This window comes from Arachis stenosperma, chromosome 3 (assembly GCF_014773155.1).
Source record: "Arachis stenosperma cultivar V10309 chromosome 3, arast.V10309.gnm1.PFL2, whole genome shotgun sequence".
Taxonomy (NCBI): Eukaryota; Viridiplantae; Streptophyta; class Magnoliopsida; order Fabales; family Fabaceae; genus Arachis; species Arachis stenosperma.
In genome coordinates, this window is record NC_080379.1 from 154,948,868 (window position 1) to 154,965,471 (window position 16,604).

The window sequence follows — 16,604 nt, forward strand, 5'->3', positions numbered from 1 at the left end:
TATAAAAGAATTGAGATTTTTAGAAACGTAATTTTTTATGAAATGATCTTTCCCTTAGTCACCAAAAATGTCTAATTTCATACACCCATCCCAACATTGCCAAAAACGCCTTCTCAAAAATAAGATTCAGTTAGTCTTCCAGTTGAACCCTCACCCATACCCATTGACCCAACTCCACCTAATTCTTTATTTTCTCCAACAACCTTTCCTTCTTCCTCACTGTCATTTCCTAACCAAGTTGAACCCATGACCACCGAATCTCTCTCAAGGCACACACCCTTCTTTCCTTTCGCACTAGACACCAGCCCACCATCACCTTCTCATCCCCCGTCACCTTCTTTACCACCTGAGCAACTCCATCCTCATCATTCTGACCGGCCTCATCGACCTCCAGTATATCTCTCTGATTAGTTGTGTAATTCCTCTCTCATCTCTACAAATTAACCTCCCTCAAAGTGCAAGTATCCTTTATCTTCAGTCATGTCTTTTTCTTCTCTTTCATCTTCAGATAAAAAGATTCTTTTATCTCTACATTCTAACGTTGAGTCAAAGTCTTTTAAGGACGCCAATCAACACTCTAATTGGCGTAGTGCTATGAAAGATGAGTTGGATGCTCTTGAGCTGAATAAAACTTGGCGTCTTATTGATTGCCCTGTAGGGGTTAAGCCGGTTGGCTGTAAATGGGTCTATCGCATCAAACGCAAGTCTGATGGTTCAGTTGATCGATATAAAGTATGCCTTGTGGCTAAAGGGTTCACTATGTGTTGATTTATTGGAAACTTTCTCCCCTGTTATCAAGCCTGCCACCATCAGATTAGTTTTGGCATTAGCCTCTATGAAGCATTGGCCCATTCATCAGTTGGATGTCAATAATGCTTTCTTACATGTGGATCTTTCTAAGGATGTTTATATGACTCTGCCACTCGGATTTACATCTCCTAAACCAAATCAATATTGTAAGCTACTAAAGTCACTTTATGGTTTACGACAATCTAGTCGTATGTGGTATGACAAACTTTCTCATCTTTTGCTATCTCATGGATATCAGCAGACCTCATATAATTATAGTCTATTTGTTAAATTCATTGGTGATCAAATTTCTATCCTTTTAGTCTATGTTGAAGACATTGTTCTCACTGGTAATTCCATTTCTGAACTTACTGCCATTAAGTCTATTTTGCACCAACACTTCCGAATTAAAGATTTGGGCTTATTAAAATATTTTTTGGGCATTGAGGTTGCTCAGTCAGTTAAGGAAATTTGCTTATCTCAGAAAAAATATTGTCTTGATCTTTTGGAGGATTCTGGTTTATTAGGTGCTAAACCTGCCTCTGTTTCAATGGATAGTACCACAAGACTATATCAAGACAAAAGTTTCCTGCTATCTGACCCTTTTGTATATCGTCGTTTGGTTGGCCCTCTTATCTATCTCACCACTACTCGACCGAACGTCATGTATGCCACTCAACAATTAAGTCAAATCATGGCATCTCTTACTGAATCTCATCTTCAAGCTGCCAAGCATGTGTTACAATATCTGAAAACTAGTCCCGACAAAGGACTCTTTTTTTTAAGGGAATCAGAAATTCAGCTTCTCAACTTCAGTGACTCTGATTGGACCGGATGTCCTGACACTCGGCGATCTTTAACAAGTTATTGTTTCTTCTTAGGCAGTTCTTTAGTCTCTTGAAAGACCAAGAAACAAACTACTGTTGCCCGCTTATCCACGGAAGCAGAATATCGTGTACTTGCCAACACAACTTGTGAACTTCAATGGATACTAAATGTGTTACAATTTTTACGCATCTCTCCTATCCGCCCACCAGTTTTATATTGTGATAATCAGAGTGCTCTTCATATTGCTGCTAACCTGATTTTTCATGAATGGACCAAACATTTAGAGGTTGATTGTCACTTGGTTCGACAAAAAGCTCAAGCTGGAGTGATGAAACTTCTCCCAATTTCCTCTTCTCGACAACTAGCTGACATATTCACCAAGCTTTTATCTTCTCAACCCTTCCATCTTAATCTGAATAAGCTCAGTGTTCTTGACATCTTTCATCCTCCAGCTTGCGAGGCGTATTAAACCACTCTTTTACCTTAGATAAAGACGTCTCACGGCAAATTCAGCCCAGAATACACAAATTCAGTTATAATTTTAGTCTTTATCTTATCTTTACCTTATCTTTATCTTTATATTTATCTTATCTTTATTTGCTTTTATCTTTCATAGAACAATACTCTATATATACTTAATTTTACCTTCATAGTTTACAATTCTCAATTAATCAATAATCAATAAGATTTCTTCATCTTTTTTTTCTTTTATTTTTCTTTCACAATTTTATTATCTTTGCTTACTCTTTATATACTCTTTCCGTTTTATTACATGTTATTCTTTTAGAAATTATAATTATGTTAAAATCTATCCTTATTATTGAATTGCATGCATACATTGGGTGCACTCTAACTCAACCTAGTAATTTTAATTGGCAGAAACTACATGGATGACTTTCAGTTTTGGTTTGAGAGAATGGTTAGAAGGTGGTCGGTGGGGCAAGAATTTTCACGTCAATATTTCTTCAATGATTTTTCCATATATTTCTAGAAATATCCGTACAAATATATACATTTATGCACGCATAAAAAAGTGGTTACTAACTACAACTGCGCGCTGGAACTATAATAATTTACGAAACTATAATAAGATAATAAATCTGAATTTCAATCTTATATGTTTAAATGTTTGTTTGGAATTTTGGATAAGTTTTTTCTTTAAAAAAAGTTTATTTTAAGAAAAAGTTATGTTAAAGTTATTTATATAGAAACCGTAATCTAATAGTTAGATTAAACATTTTAAAGAGTGAAGCAGAGAGGAGGTTGCAAAGAGGATCAATGTTGTGAGAGAAGAGTGGCAGAGAGAAGAAGTTCACAAAGTGAAAGATTTCTTGCTGAAGATAATGGAGAGTCATAAAACTTGTAATGAAGCTACAGTGTAGTTTATATACAATTAGTAATATTTTGCTAAACCACTAAGTCAACCACGGTTAGTCCTATTAGAATTCTAACTCTAGTAACTTAACTAGTTTCTAACTAACTTCTTTATTATAAATATCTAAGCTGAGCTGGCACCTATATCAGCTAACATCCCCCCACAAACTAGGAGTGTTAGGACTGTGAATGTCCAACAATCCTAGTTTGGAACAGCATGAATTGAAGGGCCCCGGAGCTAGTGTTTTAGTCAATAGATCAGCTGTTTGATTGCTAGAGGTCACAGGAAGCAGTTTGATGATACCCTCATGAGCTTTGTCACGAACTATATGGCAGTCCGCTTCTATGTGTTTTGTACGCTCGTGCAGAACAGGGTTGGCTGCCATGGCCAAGGCAGATTGGCTATCACTATAGAGGGTGAGAGGTTCTTCATGATTAACTCCAAACACTTGCAGTAGTCGAAGTAACCAGAGGCCTTCACATGTTGCATTTGCTAAGGCTCGATATTCGGCTTCAGATGAGGACCTTGATACTGTCAGTTGCTTACTACTCTTCCATGAAATCAATGTTGTGCCCAAAAAGAAACAGTATCCAGAAACTGACTGTCGGGTGTCGGGCCATGTTGCCCAATCAGCATCTGCAAAACCTGAGAGTTTAAAATCTGTAGCAATAGGGAAGAATAGACCAGTAGAAGGAGCATTTTTTAAGTATCTCAAAATTCGCAGAGCTGCTTTGTAGTGTTCATTGGTGGGAGACTCCAAATATTGACTTAATTTTCCAACCGCAAAAGCTATGTCGGGTCTTATGTTGGTAAGGTATTGCAACTTACCAATGAGTTTTCTATACAAAGTAGGTTCAGATAGGGATTTCCCTGAAGTCTTAGAAAGGTGAATGGAATAGTCCATCGGCGTCGAAGCTGGTTTTGCCTCTAGTAACCCAAATTCCTCCAAGAGATCCGTAGTGTACTTCTTTTGATATAAGGCAAGTCCATGTTTGTTATAAGCAACCTTCATGCCTAGGAAAAATTTGAGCTTTCCTAAATCCTTGATGCTGAATCTGGCATCCAGAACAGATTTGATGCTCTCAATTTCTTTAGCATCATCCCCTGCTAACACGAGATCGTCCACATAGGCTAGAATCGCAGTAAAACCTGAAGTTGTTCGCTTGGTGAACAATGAATAGTCAGACTTTGATTGTGTGTATCCAGATTCTGCAAGGACTGAAACAAGCTTGGTGTTCCACTGCCGGCTCGCTTGCTTCAAACCATATAGCGACTTGTTCAGTTTGCAAACCCTGAGGAACCTTCATATAGACCTCTTCAGGTAGATCCCCATGGAGAAAAGCAGTATTAACGTCCAATTGTTGTAGAAACCATCTCTTTGGGACAGTAATGGACAATAGAACTCTCAGAGTAGTCATGCGTACCACAGGACTAAATGTGTCGAAATAGTCCAAACCAGCTGTTTGGGTGAACCCCTTTGCAACTAATCTTGCTTTGTGTCTTTCTACAGTTCCATCGGCATTAAACTTCACCTTAAAGACCCATTTTGAACCGATAACATTCTTCCCAGGAGGTAGGCTAGTAATAGTCCATGTTCTATTATTCTCAAGAGCTCGAAGCTCGTCATTGATTGCATTTTGCCAACAATTCAGTTTCACAGCTTCATCAAAGGTTTTGGGTTCTGAGGTGGCTGTTATGGCTAGTGAGAAATTTTTAAATTTCGGAGACAGCCTATTGTAAGAAACATATTTTGAAAAAGGATACTTATTGGCAGATGAAAATGCTAATGTAGCTGGAATAGTGGAGCATTGGTAATCTTGTAAGTATGCAGGGGGTTTCTTAATTCTAGATGATTTCCTATGAGCCAGATGTTGAGTCATGGAAGATGATGATGCAGTGTTTTGATGATCAAGGGATGCATTGCTATCATTAAATGATGCAGGGGTATTATGCAAATTCGGAGAGTCAGGGATGACTTCCTCGAGATGCCCATGAGATGGTGTGATGTGTAAGGGATCACCATGATGCTTGGATGCATAATACAGTTCACAATTCAAAGAATCATCATATTGATGCATATTAAAATTTTTCTTATTTGTGTCAATGTCATTAAATGAGTTCAATGCTTGACAACAATCAGGAGTAGCATTAATATGAAAAGGGAAATACATTTTCATATAATTGAACATGCCTAGATATAAACAATTCCCGTGTATATAAGTCATGCAAAACAAAACCTTTTGTGTTATGCTTATAGCCTAAGAAAACACATTTTCTTCCTCTTTTGTCAAATTTCTTTTTATAAGTGGTTAGTGTAGTGGCATAGGCTAGACACCCGAAGGCCTTCAATTCCATTATACTTGGAGATTTTTCAAATAAAATCTCATAAGGGGATTTGTTCATTAGATTTGAGCTGGGTATTCTATTTATGAGATGGGCAGCGTGCCCAACTGCATATGTCCAGAAGCATTTTGGAATTGAAGAGTGAAATAATAAAGCTCTAGCCATGCCCAAGAGGTGCTGATGCTTTCTCTCAACCACCCCATTTTGTTGGGGTGTTTTCACACATGATTTTTGATGTATGATGCCATTATCATTGAAAAATTCGTGCAAGTTGAATTCAGTCCCGTCATCTGTTCTAAAACACTTTACTGTTGTGTTAAATTGGGTTTTCACATAGGCCACAAATTGTTTTATCAAGGTTTGGACTTTAGACTTGATTTTCATAAAATAGAGCCAAGTGAACTTGCTCTTGTCATCAACGACAGTTAGAAAATATTTATGTCCAACAGTTGAAGGAGTGGCTATTGGGCCCCAAACATCAAGGTGCACTAAATAAAAAATTTTATTAGATTTTGTAGTACTATTTACAAAAGGCAGTTTCTTTTGCTTGGCAAAGTGGCAAAAATCACATGGTTTCATATTTTCTGTATATTCTATGAGAGGGTAACTCCTCTTTATTACATGCATTCTATCTATAGGAATATGCCCAAGTCTGAAATGCCATAAAGTTGTAATGTCTTTTACACTATCAGCTATATGCAATGTGGATGAGCCGCTAGTAGTGTGAGTGATGTGTCCAGCAACTGTGCTTGTATGCTTGGGATGACATGATGTTAATGCAGTGCTATTTGATGACTGTGGTATTAATGCAAGAATAGTCAATGTGTATAAGCCTCCATTCTCATTAGCATACCCAATCATCTTTCAAGTACTCCTGTCCTGTACCTCACAAGTAGTGTCAGAAATTGAAAAATGACATTTCAATTGTTTGGCAACTTTAGAAACTGATAACAAATTGAAAGTAAAGCATGGAATGTACAACACTCCTGTGAGATACAACTTATTTGAAAATATTACTGTCCCAGCAATATTAGTAATTGTTTGATGTCCATTTGGCAGTTTAACAAGAATAGGTTTGATATGTTGGTAATTGTAAAAATTAGCTAAAGAGATGACACATGATCGGTTGCACCACTGTCAATGACCCAAGTATGTGGTGAAAAAGTTTTAGTGAACAAAATATGTGAAATTTGAGAGCTCATTGTTAAAGTGTATGTTGGAATACCTGGTTGTAGTGAGGGATTTGGGTTGGTGATTTGATTAGGCTGTAGAGTATTGTCTTGTTGGAGAAGTGCAAGCAGTGTGTCTTTTTGCTCTTGAGATAAAAGAAGATGTGATGTCTTACTATCTCCTTTCTGAGTTGAAGTTTGCAGTGCCTCACTGGATTCTTCACTGTCCTTTCCAGATAAGGTGGCTGCACAGTTTATTGTCCTCTTCATCTGCCTCATGTGCGGAGGAGGTCCATACTTCTTGTAGCAGCTGTCCACTAAGTGTCCAGTTTTATGACAATACGAGCAGAGTTTAGGAGGTCCTCTTCCTCCTCTACCAGATCTACCTCTTCCAAAACGACCTCTACCTCCTCTGAAGCTATTTGCATTTGAGTATTGTTGTTGTCCTCGTTCACTCTCAATCAAATCCGAGGAACTCATTAGGGCTCTTGCATCATTGATCTCAGGCGAGTGCAACTGCCTCTCTTGTTGGGTTAAGAGTAAAAATGCTGTGTTGACGTCAGGTAAAGGCTTCATAAGCATCAATTGAGATCTGACATTGATATATTCATCATTAAGACCTCTCAATAATCTCACCAATTGCCTCACTTTCCTATATTTTCTTACTATTCCCAGACCACAAATGCATTCTGGACCACATAGACACTTCGGAATCGGTTGAAAGGTTTCTAATTCCTCCCAAATAGTTCTTAATTTTGTAAAATAGGCAGTCACAGAAAGGTCCCCTTGCCTAGCAGCATACATTTCTTCTAATTCAGCAACCCTAAAAATGTCTCCTTGGTGGTACCTATGCTCTAAGTCATTCCACATATCGCATGCATTCTCATTTCAAATCACACTGTGAGAGATTTCACTACTTAATGACAAGTTTAGCCAAGCTATCACATATGTATTACATTTTTCCCAAGCAAGAAAGTTCATGTCTGATTCTTCAGGTTTGGAGAGAGATCCGTCAATAAACGACAATTTATTCTTCGACTTGAGTGCAAGTCTCATTGCTCTAGCCCAAGAATGATAATTCGAAGCGTTAAGAGTCACATTCACAATTGAGATTCCAGGATTCTCACCTGGATGTAGATAATAAGGGCTGCTTAGATCCAACATCACGTTTGCATTGCTTGAGGATGAACGATCAGATCTGTTCTGAAAATTTTGAAAATTGGAAAATTGATTCAGAAGTCTTGCAAGATTCTGAATGTCGCTCAAAGAGAATACGTCTTCCATGTTCGAACTTGGATTCTCCAAACTTTCCTCATTCGCCATAGTTGGGCCGAATCGGGAAGCTTCAACAACAATCTCTTTCTTCTCTCTTTGCTAACTCGGATTCTCGTCACTTTCGCAACCTCCACGCTTACCGCACCATGATAAAGAGTGAAGCAGAGAGGAGGTTGCAAAGAGGATTAATGTTGTGAGAGAAGAGTGGCAGAGAGAAGAAGTTCACAAAGTGAAAGATTTTTTGTTGAAGATAATGGAGAGTCACAAAACTTGTAATGAAGCTACAGTGTAGTTTATATACAATTAGTAATATTTTGCTAAACCACTAAATCAACCACGGTTAGTCCTATTAGAATCTAACTCTAGTAACTTAACTAGTCTCTAACTAATTTCTTTATTATAAATATCTAAGCTGAGCTGGCACCTATATCAGCTAACACATTTTAAGAGTATCTTTAATTATTTTAATTATAAGTATTTATAAGTAGTCTACTATATGAATTTAAAATTAAAATTCATTTTTTAAGCTAAATTACATACATGAGGAGGACCATTATTAAAAGGAGGGGAATGCACGACTTACTTTTAAATTACACATTTGTATCAATAAATTTGGTGTTTTCTTCCTTTTTTATTCATGATATTTTTTAAGGTTAGAAATATTTTTATACTTTCAAGTTTCAATTCATTTAACATTTTTATAGTATATATACTCTTAAATTAAAAAACCAAAAAAAAATTGACGAAACCTTCATTTTATTAAAGGTTTGTTAATAATTAATGGGAGAGAGATTATCATTCCATATCTATGAAATCATATAGTATATGATATGATTTGTAATAATCATTAAATGTTAATGACAGGAGATTGAGTCTAAGCCACTTGCTAGTGTAGTAGTGGATATGAATCCCCTGTGAAGGAGGGCATTGTAAACACGATGCATCAACGTATATATATATATATATATATATATATATATATAGTAGAAATATTTATTGTTATGACTATACAATCAAGAAGCTTAACTAAAATGGTTCAACTTGCATAGGAAAATTTAATTGTAGTGGTGGTTTAATTCATGGTAGAGATGGACTTAGAATTTGAGCGTATAAGTAAAGATTTCGAATTAAATATTTAATTTTTGACTAATAAAAGAACGATGTGATATATGCATGTATGTGTGTTAATGAGAGGATAACATTTTACATATATAAAATTATTATTGACGTGTGGACCATCTTTAATTTAGAAATTTTAAATCTTTAAAGGAAAAAGAAAAAGGGAGAAAGCGGTAGTGATCTCCTAATCTAATATTCTTAAATTTAAGGTTTAATTCTATGCAATATCTGGTAAATTTATACAATTGAATGTTAGTTAACTGCCTGATAATGACACCCATATATATTAAAATCCAATTTTTTTGATAGATAGATCTGATTTGGTAAAATTTCTAGAGAGGTATTTATCTAAGTATCTAATTATATTTTTTATAAATAAAAAAGATTATATTTTTGCTTATCCTTTTGCTTTTAGCTTTGAAAAGTTAAAAATATTTTTAAAATTACTTATTATAATTTTTTTTCAAAATTTGTTTATAATTTTAAAATTAAAATATTTAATACAGTCGTATATTAATCAATATTTATGTTTATTTTTACTTTTATTATATTTATAATTAGGTGTAGTCTATGGTGGTCACAAGTTTTGGTGTTTATGGTGGCTATGGACTTTACAAAATGATATTTTCAACCAAATAAAATAAAAAATTGAAGCACATTTCAGTTCTATTAATAAATAATGATATGTTTATGGATGTAAATAAAAGAAAAAAATAGACCATTTATCATATTTCTTGACAAAAAAATGATCTACTTAAATTTTAATATTAGAATAATTATCTGCACACCTAGTAAATTTAACATCCGATATATCTATTATTCACATTATTTAATATTTTCATTGTCTACTTATACTTTTCTTTTTTATAATTAATAATTTTAAATTTCACTTGACTAATATTAAAATTTAATTAATAATAGTAACTTTAGACTTCAAATTTTTTATTGTAGAATACAATGATTATTTTAATTAAAAATAAAAGATATAAATAATTATTTATTAACGTGAGAAAAAAATTAATGCAATGTAAGTATTTTTAGATACTATCATTTTTTAAATTTTGAGCATTGGTAGCAACTCCATTTTCAACGACGAGAGAAAACGATAGATCATTTTTTTGTCAAAAAATATGATAAATGGTCTAATTTTTTTCTTTTATTTACACTCATAAATATGTCATTATTTATTAATAGAACTGAATCGTGCTTCAATTTTTCATTTTGTTTGGTTAAAAATATCATTTTATAAAATTTATAGCCACCATAGACGCCAAAACTTGTGACTATCATAGATTACACCTTATAATTATATCTTAAATGTTAAAAATAATTTTACCAAATATTTTTTTATAACGTGTATTTATTAAAAGTAATTTTTTAATTTATCAAATATAGTTGGTATAAATCTTGAAATACTATTTTGAAAAATTAATTTTAATAAACAAATTTTAAAAATTGAAAAATTATTTATCAAATGATGTCTTTGTAGAATTCACACCGTAATTATGGGAGTTGAGAAATAATAAAATACTTGAGGAGGGATTTGGATATTCTTCATAGCGGGGCCCATATCGTCCTTAATTTCTGTTTATCGTTAAGTTTGCTCAAACAATAATAGGATATACACACGTACCCTCTTTATTAAGTACACATATTTCTTCTCTACCATGGTCTCTATTGGTAAGAGATAAAATGGTCGGTTCCATATAAAAACAAGATAAGTATATGTAAACTTTATCCCTTTTCCATTCACGGATAATCTATGAAAATTGACTTGTTTTGCGGGGTCCATTTGAGAGACGAAAGTACCCCTGTATTTGCTTAAAAAGTTGAGACAAAAGCAATATGCGATGTGGACGAAATCAGTGCTTACTGCTAATCAAATAATTAAAATTCAAAATATATAATATAATATAATCAATTTATTCCTACCTTGGATCGAAATGAAAAGTTATGGACTCGACTAACATTATAGTCAAGATTAATCATTTAAAATTAAATATTAAAAACAATTCAAAACTAAAATAAACAAATTTGAAAATCAGAGAGTAAAATTTAGGAATTTGAATATATAATTTGTTGTAACATAGGTTAATTACTGAAATTGTCTTCGAATTTTTCAGACGCGGACAATTATAACTATTTTTGTTATTGACAAAAAAACTCATAATTTAAAAACGCATACGAAATACCCATTCTCAAAAAAGACGTATTCCTCTAACATGACAAATGAAAAAACATATATGACAAACGGAAATGCTTAACTAATAAATTATTTTTAAATTTTCTAATTTCTTAATCCTAATTCCCAATTTTTTAATCTTAAGCCCCAATTTTATTAACCTGATTACCAATTATATATTGAAAAGTTAAAACGTTAAATACTGTAAAAAAGTGTCAAAGAGAGTAAAAGAATTAAACGCCACGAAAACCATGATCGTCTCTCCATCTTCTCTTTCTCATCGAGTCACCATCGAAGATCTTCGTCCACTATTGTTGTGTCTCTAAAAGGAAGAGACATTGTGGCATCTTGGAGGTTCTTCATATGAGAAGGTACGTCTATTATCTTCTCCATTAGTAACTTGTGTTTTTCATATTATTCTTGTTACTTGTAATTTAGATGATAAAAATGGCAACTAAGCAAGTATACAACAGTGTTAATTTGTGGGTGTTAGAAGTTTGATTTTTGGTCTCTCAGTTATTTACTGTATTTTATTGGTTAGGGTTTAGTTTGTTAATTTTTTTTTCATTGGAAGAACAACGTTAGTAATTAATTGCACAACAAGACTAACAAGTCATGGTTCCCTAGGTTGCCTAGCTTGGTCTTTGACTTCAAAGCAACAACTGCAAGAGAAAAGAAGCATGTACCATCATACCACTTCGAAGCATATTCTTTCTCATCGATCGTTGCTTGCTTCTACCATTGATGTAAACCTTCGCTTCATTCCAGCTTCACCCATAGTTGAATCACCTTTCACATACATCGCGTTCTAATTTTGGAACTGGGGATTAGGATTAAAAAATTAGAAAATTTGGGAATGGTTTATCAGTTAGCATCTCTGTTTATTACATATATTTTTTTGTTTGTCACATCAAATGTTTTTGTTAACAGAATATGTCTTTTTTGATTGGGTATTTCGTGTGCATTTTTAAATTATTTGAAGTTATTTTTGTCAATAACAAAAGAGGGGTCATTATTGTCAACATCTAAAAAATTTAGGAGTGGTCAACCCATTATAAAATTACTCATTTCACATGTTTAAGCTGATAAAAGAAATATATAACATTCTCTTTTAAGTAAATTTTTTTTAGATTTATTTGATTTTTGTACAATTTTTTTATTTGTCTTATATTATTTGTTCTTTTTAGACATTCTTTCTTTTCTTTTTGAAATTAATTTCAAAGAAAATAGACTTTTGCTTTGTTAGGATTTCTTCTCTTTTAATAACGGTCGCTCGTTCTCTATCTCTCTGGCTCCTCTTATGCGGTCGCTCGTTCTCTGATCCTCGCCAATATTGCAGGTTTTTTGTTCTTCATTGTGTGTCGTTGCTGTTGGGTGACTTTGCTATGGTGTCTATTCTGTTTTGTATTGAAACCAAGGAAAATAAGGCCTGAAAAATGGGTTAGAGACAACATCTTTGGAATTGATGTTGTATTCTCTAGTTGATTAATTTGCTACATTTTTTCCTAATTGCTAAAATAAGAGTTCGAGAAGAATGCAAATAAATATCATCATGAAGAACAAACTTTATTGCAACAACTGATGAGTCCACCTCCACAACTACATGATTATATTTCAGGTTTACAGCAAAGTCTACGCTTATTAAATTTTTTTAGAACTCTGTCAAAGTAACTGAGATAAAAGCTAAGTTTGTACTAAAATCAGCTAAAAATTTTCTATTCATGTGTCTCTAATAATTTTTTTGAAAACTACTTTTTCATTATGTAAAACTAAACCGTCTGTATTTAACTTAACAAAAAAAAATTTTAGAAGTACCATTATTTAATCTATTTCTCAATATAATTATCAACTATTTTTCTAACTCGATTCACTTATATTTGAGCATGCTAAAATTTTTTATTAGATACACATACACCAAGAAGAGTAATATTTTTTTGTCAATGATATCATCAACATAAAAAACAAATTTATTTTTTTGATACTATAAAAAAATTATTGTAGTAACAAAATAGTAAGCTAAGATTGTCTTTGCATAAAAAGATTTGATAGATAAATTCTTTAACAACCAAATCAAAAAAAAAATTATTCGAAATTAAACTATATCATCAATATTTATTTATGTGTCTCTCACTGCTCTGTAATTATAAAATATATGAAATAAAGATTTGAAAAATACACTACAAATGATATAACTGTCTTCTTCCGTCGTATATTTTTTAGTGCGTTTTGTAGAATAACTATATATATATATATATATATATATATATATATATATATATATATATGCGTTCTTTATTTTGTCGGTGAATTAAATAAGAAGGCAATAACAGGGCATTTTTTACTTATAAAACAGCTATAACGCAACTCCTACGAAAATAAATAAGAAGCTCATATAGTTTTAGAGATGTTTTAATTTTCTTTTAAAAGAAAATTGAATAATGATGCAGGCTAAGTAAGACACCTTTTTTTGTATTAATTATTAATTATGTTTTTGTTAATCATAATATGCAGCGTATAGTGCACTACTGCACTAGCTAGTGCGATATACCAAAAGAAGGGTATAAAATATTTTACGAGTGATGCAAGGGGAACAATCAGTCGTCATGATTTACCCGCAAAAGAAGCAATCTAAATAGAAAAAATATATATATATTTTTAAAGAAAACGCATAAAATTTCAACAAAAGTTCTACGGACCAAATTATTAAAAGAACAACTTTTAACCTTTTATAATGAGTTCAGATAATTATTCCTTTTGGTTCGGTGTATGAGTACGACGGCTAGCTAGCTAGGGATAAAATGATAATTGTATCCACGGAAGATAGATTTTGTGTGCCAAGAATACCCTAACGGACTAATTGTGTAACCAACGTTCGGGTACTCTTAGCACACGGAAACCATCTTTCGTGGTTATAATTGTCGTTTTATTCTTATATGGATACATTTGTTAGTATCTGTATTTTTTATGGGCACAAATGATAATTTATTTAAACTTTTATAATTATTTTTATATAATTTTATAAATTATTAAATGATAAATTATAAAATTATATTTTAATATATTATAAAAATATTATTTTTATTTAAAATATAAATAAATAAATAAATTATATTCTTATCACCTTTATTTGAATATATAGCTGTCTTGATATATATGTATGTGTGCACTTTCAACTGCATCCACTGATAAGTGTAGATTATATTTTAGTGTTATATATATTATTTTGATTCATTCTCCTTTTGTATATCAAATTAATATATTCATACGTAGTTTCCTTAGCTAGGTTATTTTAGGTCCTAATTCTAAAGGGAGTCGTTGTGGAATTGACTAATTGGGCATATTTCATTGAGGCCACAGGACCCTAAAGGATAAACATACATAAGGAAATATTAAAGCACAAGATATTTCAATCTGTCAATGGTGGAAACTGAAACCGGATTCGGTATTCGGATAGCGTTTAGTTTGTGTGTTTTATTTTCTGCTTTTATTTTTAGTATTTTATTTATTTTTTATTTTGTAAAAATAAATCTATTTTTATCTTTTATTTTCAATTTTTTTTATAAAATCAAAAAATAAAATATACTAAAAATAAAATCATTAAACCCACTCTAATAATATATAGGCCCTGAATTTATTTAACTACCACTAATATATAACTGTACCTGCCATTATCTTCTATGGAACTTTTTGATTGAAAATTCTTACATTATTATGTGCCTATGTGGTATATTTCCTTTTGTTTAGGAGTTTGACAAATCAAGAAATTAAAGTTACTAGGCAGCTCCTTTTTCTTTTCATATTTTTTTTGTTCGATAGACTAAAGATTAATCTATTACACATTAAAATTTTATTTAAAAATTTATTATTGATCAATAAATTATAAAATTACAGTATATACAAAATAAAATTTAAATTTTTAATATTTATTTAAATAGATCAATAAAGTAATTATTAGATCAACTTAATTTGGTTGTTATTAACTAACTAGTCACTTTGTTGGATTTAATTTATTAATTATTTGAATATAGACTATGCGAGTGAGGACGATGAACTAAAATTAATATTGCTATATATAATGAAGAAGATAGAGTAAACGATAATGGTCACAGGGTACCAGATTCGATGGTACCAGTTTGGTGGTGGTGGAAGATTCAAAACCAAAAAAGGTATAAAATAAAAATGGATTCTGCTACGGAGAGAATGGACTATTTATACAATGTGTACAAATTGAGTTACAAAATGAATATCTCCCATACTATCTAAAATAACCATCCGAGTATTAGGGATAATAAATATCTTCTTGAAAAATTAAACTGATTTTGAGGTTCACCAAGAATCGAACTTTTAACCTTTCAGATCTAGCCTTCTAATACCATATCATGATACCACTCATCCTAAAAATTTCAGCTGATAAAAAAATATAACACTAATGATTATATCTCTAATACTCCATAAATTTCCATTGTACACATTGTATAAATATATAAATATTCTATTAGCTCCTCATACTTTTCCAATAAAAATAGGGTGAAATATTTGGAATACTAGTATACTTCTATAGCCCTTTGACAGCTGGCATTATATTATAGTAATGAAAATAGAGAAAGACGTAATTTTCAGATGCTGATGATGACGAACTTGTATGTTCACATTCAAGATTTTCTAAAGTCGAAACCAAATTCTTAGCTATCACTGTAACTTGTTAGTTTTAAAGAACACATACCTCGTCAACTATATATATGTTTGTTCGAAATAAAACAAAGTCATCCCAATGGTAGTTAGTTGTTGTGGACTTTTCACAAAAGTACTGGTATATTAAATTAATTAACTACTTATGAAAAAGATATAATAGCAGGATTTTCGTAGTTAATGACATAGAATGACTGCGATAATTTATTTTGTTTATTGCACTCGTCTACATTTGATTTTATTGAAGGAAACCATTATTGCAGGTATTATAGAACTAATTAAAAGGCATAACATACGTGCTAAGTTTAAAAGAATTTTGACCATGATGTTCTTAAACCTCATCCGAGTCTTAGTTGATATTTGAACCTGGTGAAGTTTTTTTTTTTTTTTTGGACGGGAACCTGGTGCAGTTTATGCAGCCAAATCTACCATTTGATCCAGACCTCCTTTTTTTGGCTCAAACAACCACACTCACACACACACTAATCTATCAAGAAAGAATTTTGATTATTTTTTGGACAGGAAAGAGTGTTGATTGTTTACCCCTAACATTTTTCATTATGTATGGGCCTCATCAAGCAAAATTTTTGGTAATTTACTCTAAAGAAATAAAGTTTTTTCCTTGCGTAACAAATTGGGAAACCTCTAATGGCCCAAGATTCGAAGCCCAAATTGCATATGCATGCAAGTGTTTACCATATACGTATTGCACCAAAAATTGTTCAATTCGTTATGGTCCCCTTTCAGCATTTTTGTCTTGATGGGCCGTTCCATATTCTTGATGATCTTTGTTGCTTTAATTTTTTGCCTCAAGACAATGATAATTATAGACCTT